Source organism: Xenia sp. Carnegie-2017, unplaced genomic scaffold (genome assembly GCF_021976095.1).
Source record: "Xenia sp. Carnegie-2017 unplaced genomic scaffold, XeniaSp_v1 HiC_scaffold_16, whole genome shotgun sequence".
NCBI classification, from domain to species: Eukaryota; Metazoa; Cnidaria; class Anthozoa; order Malacalcyonacea; family Xeniidae; genus Xenia; species Xenia sp. Carnegie-2017.
Genome location: NW_025813469.1, coordinates 9,963,359 through 9,976,648, shown reverse-complemented (window position 1 = coordinate 9,976,648; position 13,290 = coordinate 9,963,359). Strand labels below are relative to the sequence as shown.

The window sequence follows — 13,290 nt, the reverse complement described above, 5'->3', positions numbered from 1 at the left end:
CTCTGTTATTCTCGAATATTCTTCGAATATTCTTCGAATCTACGAGGGTGAACCCCGATTTTCACTTCGTTTTCCCCGGGGTTCAAGAATTCTCGAGGGCTCCATTCCCCTGCTCGAGCATTTCATGCTCTGCGCTGCCGAGCCCTCTCCGAACCGATGCTTATTAACATTTGTTTGTAAAGACCGTTTATAAAATTTAAACGCACCTATATACTTCAAAAACATATAGATTCCATATTTTTAAACAATAGATTGTAAACTCGAGTTTTTTACCCCCTTTGAAACAATAACTTTTTTACATGGCCTTTTATTGAGGACGCCTTTAAAACATGGCCTTTTTTACACTGTTTTGAAATAACGATTTTTACACAGCTTTTTTACATGATCTTTTACCAGAGGGACGTCTTTATACCATGATCCTAATTTACGCTTTTATACCCACGGGTGTAGTAGTAATATACATGGAGGATTCGAATACATAAAAAGTAAACTTTTTATGGATTCGTACCCCCATGTATATTACTACTCATTTTCTTTTTCAATTTCCTTTGATTATACTTGGTACAACTGCTTTAACAGCACCCTGTTATAATAAGATACAGACCAACATCGACCCAACATTTAATACATACATATTATTATATGGATTGCTTTTAACTTTTTGCAGAAATTCATAAATTTCACTAAATAGTTGTATACAGACAACCCGTATATCGAATGTAAATCTTATTCACTTAATAAATCTAAAAAAAATTAAGTTTAGAGTAAGTTTATTGGTTCACTTGAGGCTAATATCCATTAAAGGCACCTGTTTTTTGTTTGCATTATACTTCACTACAGTGCTCGCACTTAAAGTAAGTTATATCGTGAGAACAATGGTTTTATTTACGAGTAGTCTGCCGAAATGCATAGTGCCTCTTTCTAGCTGTAAATAACGATTCCTTTGAATTGTTGGGTTAGTGTTCTGGTTAAAACAGTTCTTTTAAGAACTATTACAATGTTATTATCACCATTCACCATGGTATTTGCCATTTTGAAATCCATCTTTAAATGGTTTCATTTTATAAAAACATGTCATGAGCCGTTTGATAATAGGTATTTGCCCAAATTTTAAATTATGACCAATCAATTTAATCATGAAAGGCAGTTAAAAGAAAATATTTACCAACATTTGTAGTTAAGGTGAGTATTGGTGTTTTTAAAAAACGTTAAATATTGACATTTTAGATTTTCGCAGGTTTTAATCACCAGCTATATAACAGACACGATTACATCTTAAAATTTAAAACAACTTTACTGATTTCTATCAAAAATATTCAAAGTTTCTTACCTTGAATTTTATTCGTAATATCAATCTACATGTGCCGTGATACTTCAACGCCATGTTTTCGTAAAAACATATAAATCAGGAGGGAGTGAATATTGAAAAACATTTTCAAAGTGGAAGTTTTGACCACCAAAATCCGCCATTACCGCCATGTTTTTGACCACGCGGCCGCGCGCTAATAATTTATACTAATTTTGTTGACGTTTCCCCTCCAGTTATTATAGAACTCAATGGGAAGAAGAGGGGAGGGAGGAAAGTCATTAATATATATGAATTCAAAATGAATAAAAATTGTCAATATTCTTGTCATCCAAATACGCATATTGTTTGATTTACAAGTTAGACGCCTTTGTTTGCAATAGAACCGGAACCGCTACTTATTTACATATTACGCACATCTGTAACCATACATCAACGATGATTTTCGATAATTCAAGTTTTTAGTATTACTTTAGGATTTTAGAGATGTTTAAAAAAACGGAAAAATGCATGGTGTATTAAAGTTTTAAAGTCCTTTCATAAGCTTTGCTAGTTAGACAAGTTTGTTTAACCCCCCAATCCCCAAGAATTAAGAAGTTATTACATAAGGTTATAGCCACGACAGTTTCTTGCCATCCTCTATTACGCGAATTCGTGTCGTCTAAATTTGTCGCAAATTTTCTACAATTTATTTTTTGTGCACTCTCCAGTTTTTGGATTTATTATAGATAATATAAATATGTGTAACATAGAAAAGTTTAAAAAAATTCTACAGTGTAGTTTTTAATTTATATGCTAAATAAGAGAAATGAAAAGTACACTGTAAATTAAAGCTTAGTGTTTTCATCAATTTCTTGACTTTTATACTATTTTGTGATGTCTAAGGACAGTAAAATAGTCATAAACAGGTAAGAATTGTCTTTTACTGATGTATTTGATGGAAAATGTGTTTTAAAGACGATTTTACAATTTATCATTTTGAATGATAAATTTTGGTTGAATGTTGTGATGAGTGTTGTGTTGAATATGGTGCCAATTTTACAGTAGTCCGTGATTTCCTTGTCCAGTAACCCATCGAATTACAATAAAACTTCAACTTAACGATAAGTATGGTGCAATTTTTATATTATTAAAAAAGGAAGCTGAATGTGTACAAATGCATCAGTGAAAAACGAGTATTTGCAGTGATGAAGTCAGTAAAAGTATGTAGGCATTGATAGTATTATGAATATAATCTCTCATTTACTTTAATATATTCTCTGATAATGGCTTTGGAAATTTGGCATTGTCTCATCAAAGACAACTTTATATGACAATTATGGCTAAAATTATCTTTTGCTAGTTTCCTTAAACATTAGGTTTGTTTGAATCTTTTCGTGTTGCATGATCTTTAGTATGGCTGTAAGATTCTATGTTTATAATGAAGCACATATTATATCCAGACAATAAAGAACAATTTAACCAACCTTTGCTTATTTCTTTTCTTTTTTTAAGCGATGGATATCCACGGCATCAAAACATTTACCAATCACTGGCTTCTTTTCTTCTTTACTTTGTAACAGAAAGGAAAAACACTCCGATGAAGAAAACGTGAGGCGTCAAAGCCAAAGATTCGAACCATTGCATGTGACGTCATAATCCTGGTGACGTAACATCTGGCATACATATTATATATTACTCCTTAAATGTTTGTAAATGATGATCGTCCAGGTTAATAAAGTCCTGAGAAGGACTGTTTTTGTTGTTGACTGACGTTTCGACAACCTTAGCTGTAGTCATCTTCAGAGTCAAATGAGGAGTAAACGTCAGGTTAACCGTATTTGTTATCTGGTTCTTACGTCATTGTATTGTGTGTACAGGTAATGTGTATTGTCATTGTGGATTAGTGTGAAGTGAAATATTTTATTTTCAGTTGTGATGTGTGATTTAGGTGTGACGTTTTTAGTTGTAATGTGTGGGTGTCAATTGTGTATTGTCATTGTGAATTAGTTTGAAGTGTAATGTTTTTAGTTGATCGTTTGTTTATATTGTGAATAAATCGTTTGTAAGGTGCCGGTAATTGCTGTGATCTGTTCAGGGGGGTTTGTTCCAAGTTGGTGTACCAACTTTCTAATGTAAGCCGTTGTTTAGACAAGATAAAACTAATCACATTGCCAAACATCACCGAATCACAAAGCACAACATTGACTGGGACTCGGCAAAATGCATTACTTACAGTAATGACTATAGACAACGGTTTACATTAGAAAGTTGGTATACCAACTTGGAACAACCCCCCCTGAACAGATCACCGCATTTACCGGCACCTTACAAACGACTTATTCACAATACAAACAAATGATCAACTAGAAACATCACACCTAAATCACACATCACAACTAAAAATAAAATATTTCACTTCACACTAACTCACAATGACAATACACATTTCCTGTACACACAATACAATGACGTAAGAACCAGATAAGAAATACGGCTAACCTGACGTTTACTCCTCATTTGACTCTGAAGATGATTACCGCTAAAGTTGTCGAGACGTCAGTCAACAACAACAAAAACAGTCCTTCACAGGACTTTATTCATCTTAACGATCATCATTTACAAACATGTAACGATACTCCCGGGTTCAAACCATTTACTTTGTCATTTCTTATATTAAACTATTTTTGATTACATTACGAAGATATGATGTCATGTTTCTGCAGTGGTTGAAAACAAGTAAAAAACCCAAAGTATCTTGCTGGAAAATTGGCGGCCGTGAAGACACGGTGCGCACTTGAGTAACCCTTCGGTATATAATTGTTTTCTGTAGTTTAGGCTTAACAGTGGACATTTGTGAAAGTAAATCAAAAGTTAATTCTTGGTCTATTGATTTAGATAATTCGCTCTAAGGGTGTATGGGAGGTCGTGTGCCTAATGTAGATATAAAATTTGTTTGAAGAAAGAATCGCTTGAATCACTACCAACTGTAGATATCATTACCTATATGTGTGGCATATTAGCCAAGCATGACTAAATTTTCTTTGCCAATGAGTACGATTTGATGTGGGTCGACACCAATTGTTCTTCGTTTTATAACACCTCTTTATTGAATAATTCATTTATTGATTTGACCTTGTAGCAAACTTCAATATTCTGTCAACTTGTATAATCTTTTTTACAAGAAAACTGTATTTCGCATTGTTATTTCTCTAAATAAACTGTGAGCCCACGACTCGGCTCAAAATAATAGCGCTAAATTGCGATACTTCAAGTAAAAAGGTCGACTAAAAAACAAAACAGAAACGGTCTTCATCGTCAAAATTCTAAAGAACTGTGGGTTTTGGTGAGTGGGAACAAAGAAATTCGAATTTAGCATGTCGAAAACTATAGAATATCGTTCATGAAACTTAGCACCGTGATGGTGACTACGAAACTTTATTTCTAAGGACATTTTGATTAGACAGGCAACAGACTACATGGTCTTTCTTTGTATTTTTGATATTAAATGATGTGTGAATTTTTGTCTCCTTTGTATTTCCGTCATTTTAAAATGTATATATTCATGTGGACATGTTTAAGGCTTAGGAAAATTTTTTCTTTCTTTCTTACAGTCAGATTGATAATTTAGTTGAACTTGCAAAACATTCATGATGACCCGAATGCCAAGCTAGTGCAGTTTTCATCCAAACACTTGATATTTGGTAAGTAAAATTGATATACAGTATGTTTTTATATCTAATAGTTTCTTCGTGTAGTATATATGGTGCTTCTTCATTTTTTTAATCTTTCATAATGCATATACTTAAATACATGTTTTTAAACCTAAAAATTAGCATTATTCGTTGTAAAGTAAATGGTTTAAACCCGGGAGTATCGTTAAATGTTTGTAAATGTAGATCGTCCAGGCTGGTATAGTCCCGAGAAGGACTGTTTTATAGTTGTTGTTGTTGACTGACGTTTCGACAACCTTAGCTGTAGTAAACGTCAGGATAGCTGTATTTGTTATCTGGTTCTTACGTCAAATAATTCACTTCACACTAATTCTCAATGACAATACGTATTCCGTGTACACACAACACAATGACGTAAGAACCAGTTAACAAATACGGCTAGCCTGATGTTTACTCCTCATTTGACTCTGAAGATGACTAACGCTAAGGTTGTCGAAACGTCAGTCAACAACAAGTAAAACAGTCCTTCTCAGGACTATACCAACCTGGACGATCTACATTTACAAACATTATTCGTTATAATTAGATTATCCAATTGAAATAAGTTGTATCAAAATTGAATAACCTGCTCAATGTACACATATATTAAGATATAGATTTTCCAATATTTAATTGTTACCATGTCATTACTTATGTTACCACTTGTCATAATTTCAATCAAAGAATTCATGATTTTATGCATGGATTGTTGTGCTATATGGTATCACAACAAAGGAAGGTGCATTTTTTCCAGCTGCACTGATAGCACCTGCAAGGTGCATTGGAGTATGTATAAAAAATTCATTGCTAGTGATGAAAGTTGGCGGTTCTTCTCCAATAATTACTTCATAAGCATGAAAATGGTTGTTGAAGCTGACAGCAATATATTTCTTTAGGTGAAATTTCGTTCTGGTATCATACGCATATCGATCTCGTATCATACGCGTATGTTTTTCGTATCATACACGTTTCATACGCGTACTGTATGTTAACAAATACGCGATCGGTACTGTATATGCTACATTCTTAAAATAAGCAATAAATGAAGCCAGCCTTTTAATATATCGATGCTTAGCTTCAAAACGCACAAACCATGTCTGCTTCATTGGTCCAAATCTTTAAAAAATGTTATGTTTTTCTCACTTCTGGAATTATTTATACTTAATTATTGCCATATACCATTACTATCTCATGTATTTAGTTTCTGAGTGCTTACAACATCATGTGGGATGGATAATGAACCATATAGTGCATGTTAGGAATGATTGAACAGTCTGGATAAAGTTGAACAAATGTGGAATGATGTTCTTTAATCAGTCCCTCCAATACAGCAATGGCGTTGACTGATGTTATTTGTGCAAACATAATATCAAACATCTCTAGGAGCTGGCAGAAAAGTTTCCAGTGCTGATTGTCTTCTGGAACATGTGTACCAATTATCAGGGGTAAGAATTTTGCAAAGCAATGCATTTGTGCTGCTATAAGATAAAGTAATATGCTGGCATTTCTTCTGGCAATTTTGTCAAGTGGTGGTAGCTTACTGTCTTTACTTGAAAATTTTAGACAATGTCTGGATTATTCAATTCTAAATTTGTTGAAGCTTTCATTAGTTCTATTCATGACATTATGTAGCAAAGCTAGGTGTGTTACCTTTTTGCTTTAAGCTGTTGTCACTACAGGCCTTGCTGTAAGATCTTTGTGGCGCACGCGACGCTTAAACTTTTTTAAATATCCTCAAAGTATACGTGTAAATGACGTAGTTTTTACACTATAGTTAATTCACCTACAGTATGTGTTTAATTATTTATTCATATAGCTTATATTTGCTATAAACTTCGCTATCCAAGTGCTGGCCAAAGTCGGCCAAAGATCGTATTTTCACGTAAAGGCGCACGTGATTTTTGTATTGTTGAAAAGAGAATTCCTTGCATAAGTGCATATAAAGCTATTTCTTACTAATAATTCGCGTTAACACATTATTTTGTCATACAATCAAGAAATTTCACAACTATCTGTAAATGTATCTCCGTAATTTGATATTTGTCACCAGTTTCGCTCTTTTGTGGAAGAAATCGTAAATTGGCGAGGTATGGATCGTTCGCTTTAGTCAACTTGGGTGCGTGTGGGATCGCGGCTAGTGTGCTTTGCTGAATAGGTGAAGGTTTGTCTCTGTCATTCATGTAGCCATAGTTGAATAACTGTACACGATAATTGAGGTCCTCCAACGTAAAACATTTTTCATGATTATTGAAAAGCTTTAGCATCTCCTTGCATTCATACTGCAATACCCCTTTTAGTACATCATGCATGGCATCTCCAGGAAGGCCATCAATAACATGAAAATGTCAAGAGTTGCACAAGATTGATTTTCGTTTCACTCCATAAGTCTTAGAAAAATCTGGATTGATATCTATTTGACGACAATGATGATTGTGACCTTCCTTAGTTCGTAACTCAAAGTTCTTCTCTAAGCACAAAAAATAAACTCAATTTGACATGCACATTATATATTTAATATCATATTGAAAATTAAGTATTTCACGATACATATGCAGTTTTCTTGGTTTATTTCTTTATTCCATACCAGTGAAGTGATAAATTCATGAGTGCCCATACACTCTCTGCACTTTAAGTAAGAATCCGGACCTTCTTTAAATCTACCCAGGAGCTGTGAACCAAGATCATCCCCACAACAGTAAATTATGGTTCCTTGTAGTTTGTGTATTTGCCACTATTTTTAAAACCATATTCCTCATCCTAGCATGAATATTGGAAAATGCAAATACATACGAACAATTGCACAATAAATTATTATTGTCCTGTAGTCACTTGCATGAGAAAAAAATTGTGGTGTAAGAGCCTAGATTTGACGTAGTAGCCTCGAGTGATACATGGAAGCTCGAGAAACAAGTGAGGTCTTTTGCTATAGTTGTAATATTACACGAATTAGAGCACCTGTCCCATAAAGTTAGTAGTAGGCATTTACATGTGCCTACAACACATATAAAATTATGTCGTTTTGCGCCACAGTCACATAGATAATTCCGTTGTTTTTGTAACAATGTATCAATTTTACCTTCTCAACTTCCATCAAATCATTCATAAACGGTTCCAAAATGGCATCTCTACCTTTTTTTTATCAAGAGGAACGGTAAAAAGTGCGACTAGTTGAATGGCATTAAGTTGCGGTCTGTTCTCTGGTTTAATATTGCCCAAAGTGTGATTAACTGTTCCTAGAAGGGAGTTATTACTTTAAAAGTTAGTTCTTCTATGCCAATAATTCTGGTGTTTGAGAAATAGTGGGTGAGAAAGCTGAAACGTACAATTTTAATCATAGTCATATCATTAAATATAGCACATAATTAGAATTTCATGACGTCAAACACCAATTAATTACCTAATTTGTGTTTTCCAGCCTTACTTCCAAATGGATTTGCTATCGCCAGTTCATCGTAATAAAGAATTACTTGAATTGCCAGAGGATTTCTCGAAAACAACGGATGGCATTGGTATAGCTGAATATCGCAGAAATCTCTAATGTAAACATTGGTACTTTTATGGGCGTTTGATACCTGTAATGAACACTTTATTGTTCAATTGGGATTATGGGATTGTTTGTTTGACCTAAAGAAAGCAAAATTTCAACTAACAATTTCGTTGAATATCGAAGTACCAATGATATAGAACGATATAGAACGAAGTGTCCAGCCGCAGTCTTCAGGTCTTAATTTAATGATTACCATACAAACGGCAACCCCATTTATATTTTAACAAGTAATAACAGCCACTGAACGGTTAATAGTTTTAACTAACTCATTGAATTACCTGAGAAAGAACTGTTGACTGATTGAGCATTTGTTCCATGGATTTTAGCAATGGGACATAAACGAATTCCTCGTTAACAAAAAATTTTTTATTACCTGCTCCAACACGTCATTTTTTTGATACATGGCCAAGTAGTATATTTCTCCTTTTTGATACATAGTCAAATAGTATACGTCTTAGTTCCATAATTTCGAATGTAGTTACTTTATTATAAACTAAGATGATTGCATGCATTCCAAGAATATTACAACACGTGTTTTGTATACCTATACAGCTTGAATAAATATATATATTGTCTAGTATAATCTAGTGAGCGTGCTCAGATGTGAAGGTGTTAAGTATTAACCATTATTCTTACTACTAAGGAAAAAATATTTTTCTGAAATACTGTTTGTTGATGCTTTTTTTCAGTATTGGCGAAAGGGTTTGATAAAGGGTGATCATGGTCGAATTAGTCACTTAATCCTTCGATGGTCGTTAGTTCTATGCCATCTTTGCCAGTGTCTTTGCCACTTCTTTTAACGATCTTAGGGTTCTTTTAACAATGCCAGCTGTACGTACCTTGAACCACACTATCAAGTGATGTTTAAGTGAGAAAGTTCTTTTCCTTTAGCTTCAGTAGGTAGAGAGCTTTTGCACGTTTCATCTTATTCATTTAATCTCCATTCTGAGTGCCAACTATTTCTTCACCTTCGTGCACAACTCTTCCATCTTGATTCACTTCTTCGATGCCGTGTGTTGATTGCGCTACTGGCTTCTAAATATTAATGTCTCTGTAAGTACGACGTAGACGACTTTTGTGAGAAAAAACTCGTGTAAAGGTTATTGACATCCAGGTATATCACATGTTATGTGTAAACCAGGATCATTTTGATAGACCAAAACTAAATGACTGACAATTTCTGATATAGTTGGTGTAAAAAAATCAGTACATATTTGGCACGTAACAAGGTTCATTATTATCACTATTTTATAAAACTATATAATCAGCGCAAGGTTTTATTTTGTAAGTTACACAGAATTGTAAAAAACCAACAAAACAAGCTAGCGCTCCGAAAACTTTTATTCTTTTTGTAAATCAGTGTTTCCACTTTATAAGTTGTTACATCATTTTCACGACATCGCAAAGCTTTGTGGTATATTTGCGCAAAAATGGAATCCTTGTAAAGTGTTACTGAACATCGCTAGCGTCTTGCCGAGGTTTTTTACTCGGTTTTTTGAGTAAAATAAAACTTTTTGGTGATGTCTTTACTGTCAAAGCTCTAGTGCGCAAAACATTGTTATTTTTCTCCACGCTAATACTTTGTCGAGTTCAGTCAACGTATTTGAAGATAATTTGAAAAAATTCAGTTCACGGTTCCGTTTCTTGCTCATTGAAATGCAAATTGTTGTCTTTTTAAGATAACGAAATCGATGGAGAAGACTTTTTAGCAATGAAATTGGTTGGAACATGCTGATAGCAAGTTTTAAAGATAGGAAAAAGTTGTGGACCTCGGTTACCGGCATGGTAAGTGAACCGTTGGTGAAAAATGTAAGATGTCTTTGATATTATGTGTGAATCAGCTTTCCAAATGTAAATATATGCTCTGTTTATTTTGTATGAAAGCAAACTGCACAGTTAGCATCGATGCAAGTGCGGATTATAAATCATTAAAGTGACTATATCAGTAATATTGCCCTAAGAAAAATAATCTATTTAGATAGAGTTGATGATTTAACAACATTTGCTATATATCTTATAAGACATAATTTGATCTTCCTTGACTTTTTTGATCTCAAAGTTAACTTTGTTTCGTGTTTGACTGCGAGGTGTTGTGAGTGGGGCTAGCTCTGCTAACGTGACGTACATTGCAGAGCACGCTGCTTTTTATCGCTGTAGTTTATAGTGATATTCTTTGCAAAATGAAGGAGTGTATTTTTATTAAACTTTAATTGTATTGGTCTCTTTATTATTGAATCATACTATAATTCTACGGAGTTAAAAAGAAGCGTGTTCTCTAATGTACCTCACGTCCAGTGAACTAGACCCAGACATAGCACCTCGAGGTCAAATACGAAAGAAGCCAACATAAAATATATAGCAAATGTTCTTAAACTCTATCTAAATGAATTATTTCCCTGAAGTTGATATAGGCACTTTAATGCCTATATTCTTTTTATTCTAAAAAGTTGTATTTTTATTCTATTATTCACCAAAACTTTACCTTCAGATATAAAGTCTTATTTACTATTTTAACCAACTGTTTTGCAAATTTTGCACACTCACAACTTTAGCAGCGTTTTCATAACTGTTCCGTTTTTTTATACACCCTGTAGCTATAATCATATCCTTAAATTTTTGATATTGCGTATAATGATATTAGCTTGACATTATAGATATACTCCTTTTTTTTACGGAACTGTGCTGAGGCATTGCTCATATAGACGACTTTTATTTTAACTAAGAAGGTACTATTCTTACCATCTCTTCCAAACCGTCGCCAGTATTATCATTTTTCTCAATCGTAGCTGTATCGCAAGAATTTTTATAGCATAAAGGGGACAGGTGTTTTGGTAAATCAGTGTTGACAGGTGGCGAAACTGAATGAGTACTGCTTGACTGGAGTTCATTAATTAAAGTTTCCAGGCTTTTGACAATAATGGGTGATTCTGAAAATGAAAGAACTTACATTTCAATTGTTGAAAACATTGCTAGTACTTGTTACTAATCCAATATTTACCTTTCACAGAATTCATCAACGCAGCTAAATTTGTCGTCTGTAACTTCAAGTTTCTGCATTCTTCGGAAAATTCTTTTAAACAATTTTTGCCTTTTTTTAGCTGTAAAAAGGACGTACTGTCCTGTAAACAAAGCATTTGTAGAAATAATAATTTAGGTCATTTATAATACCAATACCCTTTCACCAGGCAAATCTCAAATACGTTAAATAAGAAAGCAAAACTTACTCTATCTGGGCAACGTCAACTGCTAAGAACTGCAAAAAGTTTATATACTTACAGAACCATTCTCGTTTAAGTTGTCTTCTTCATTTTGCACTGTTTCAAAATTTAAAAAATTAGTAAAACATTTATATTAATCACAATGCTTAAGACTCCCGAGAAGATTGCCCTGCGCTGTGAAACGAGTAGCGACAACATATACTTTTGTTAAACTTATTTTATTTCAATGTTTAAATATATATTCCCACTCAGCGTATGAATTAATCTAAAAAAGTGCATTAAGAGTACTCATACAATGCTCGCCTAACTAAACTAACATATTTGAAAATGAGAAGAACGCACATTAGCTGTGATTAATTGACAAAAGCTTATGAAACACGAAAATATTTCAAAACTCATTACTTCTAACTATCGTTGGCTGTAAATAGACGTCAGAATCACATCCAAAAATGGCCATCCTCCATTATCGAGAAAGTACTTAATGGATAAAAAAAGGAAAAACAACTTTTTTGGTAGCTAGCTTCTCGTCAGAGATTGGTTGATTTGATTGAACACATTGTTAATTGATCTTTTTGGAGTCCCGCGCTTTTTAACTCAAGGTTAAATGTCTTAACTCAGAGTTAGCTAGACCAGTGCTTGAACCCTACTTTAAAAACAAAATTCTAACCCAGGATTAGCTAACCCCATGTTAACAAATCAAACCCTAAGTTAGTTTTTACCATTAAGCTATGTCCCTTTAAGAAGCAACTGGTCAATGATCATGTACTCCTTGGAACATATTAATACTAATGAAGCATCAAGTAATTAATACAATATGAATACCTCTATTTGTTTATGTTTTCTTTAACCATGTAATATATAAGGAGTTTTTCTTTGAACTATCTTTCTACACTTTTCTTCTCTTTAAAGGGGGCTAAATAAAAACAATCATATAGACAGTAACGCCTTTTAGTACAATATTTAGCACTTTCTACAAAAGCTGGAATCCAAATGTGATACCAAAAAGATTGTAATCTCCAATCACGATAAAAAACATACTTTTTTACTTATATGTGAACCAAACTGGACTTCATAATCCTCCTTATCGGAGTCGGAATGGTATTTATAATTCCTTTGTGAGATTCTTTGACCTTTTCCTCTTTTAGGAGTTGAAGTTTTCCACTTTTCAGATACATCTCTAAGCATGAATCCATGGAGTCAAAGTCATCTAATAATAAAATGTAGAATACTTTGATTTTTATAGTTTTATAACCAAAACTTGTAGAGAAAGTATAGATACTCATTCTCATGACAAAAATGGTATATATCCAGCAATGTTTTTATAAAAGTAAGTGTCCGCCATATTGTCACTTTCATTTTTATAAATTTAGTTTATACAGAAACGATTATTCGAAATATTTATACGTTTTAAATTTATATTTTGCAGTGGCATTTCAAAATCAAAATCAAACGCCAACCTCCAAATTTTAAAATTCTTGCTGGATATCTTTCGCTTTCCGTTTTGATTGTATCTACATCAATTTTTTC

At 33.4% G+C, this 13,290-nt stretch overlaps 2 long non-coding RNA genes across 2 annotated transcripts; both read right to left on the bottom strand.

Annotated features, from left to right (window-relative positions):
• Window positions 1-526: 526 nt before the first annotated feature.
• On the bottom strand, window positions 527-1,449 carry LOC124435826. Its single transcript, XR_006945169.1, has 3 exons — window positions 1,331-1,449; window positions 659-743; window positions 527-583 (listed from the first exon to the last, which is right to left on the bottom strand). It is a non-coding gene; the product is annotated as an uncharacterized LOC124435826 (long non-coding RNA).
• Window positions 1,450-11,688: 10,239 nt separating this feature from the next.
• Window positions 11,689-13,287, bottom strand: LOC124435825. The gene is made up of 4 exons (XR_006945168.1): window positions 13,221-13,287; window positions 12,802-12,970; window positions 12,586-12,676; window positions 11,689-11,859 (listed from the first exon to the last, which is right to left on the bottom strand). It is a non-coding gene; the product is annotated as an uncharacterized LOC124435825 (long non-coding RNA).
• Between the last annotated feature and the right edge of the window lie 3 nt (window positions 13,288-13,290).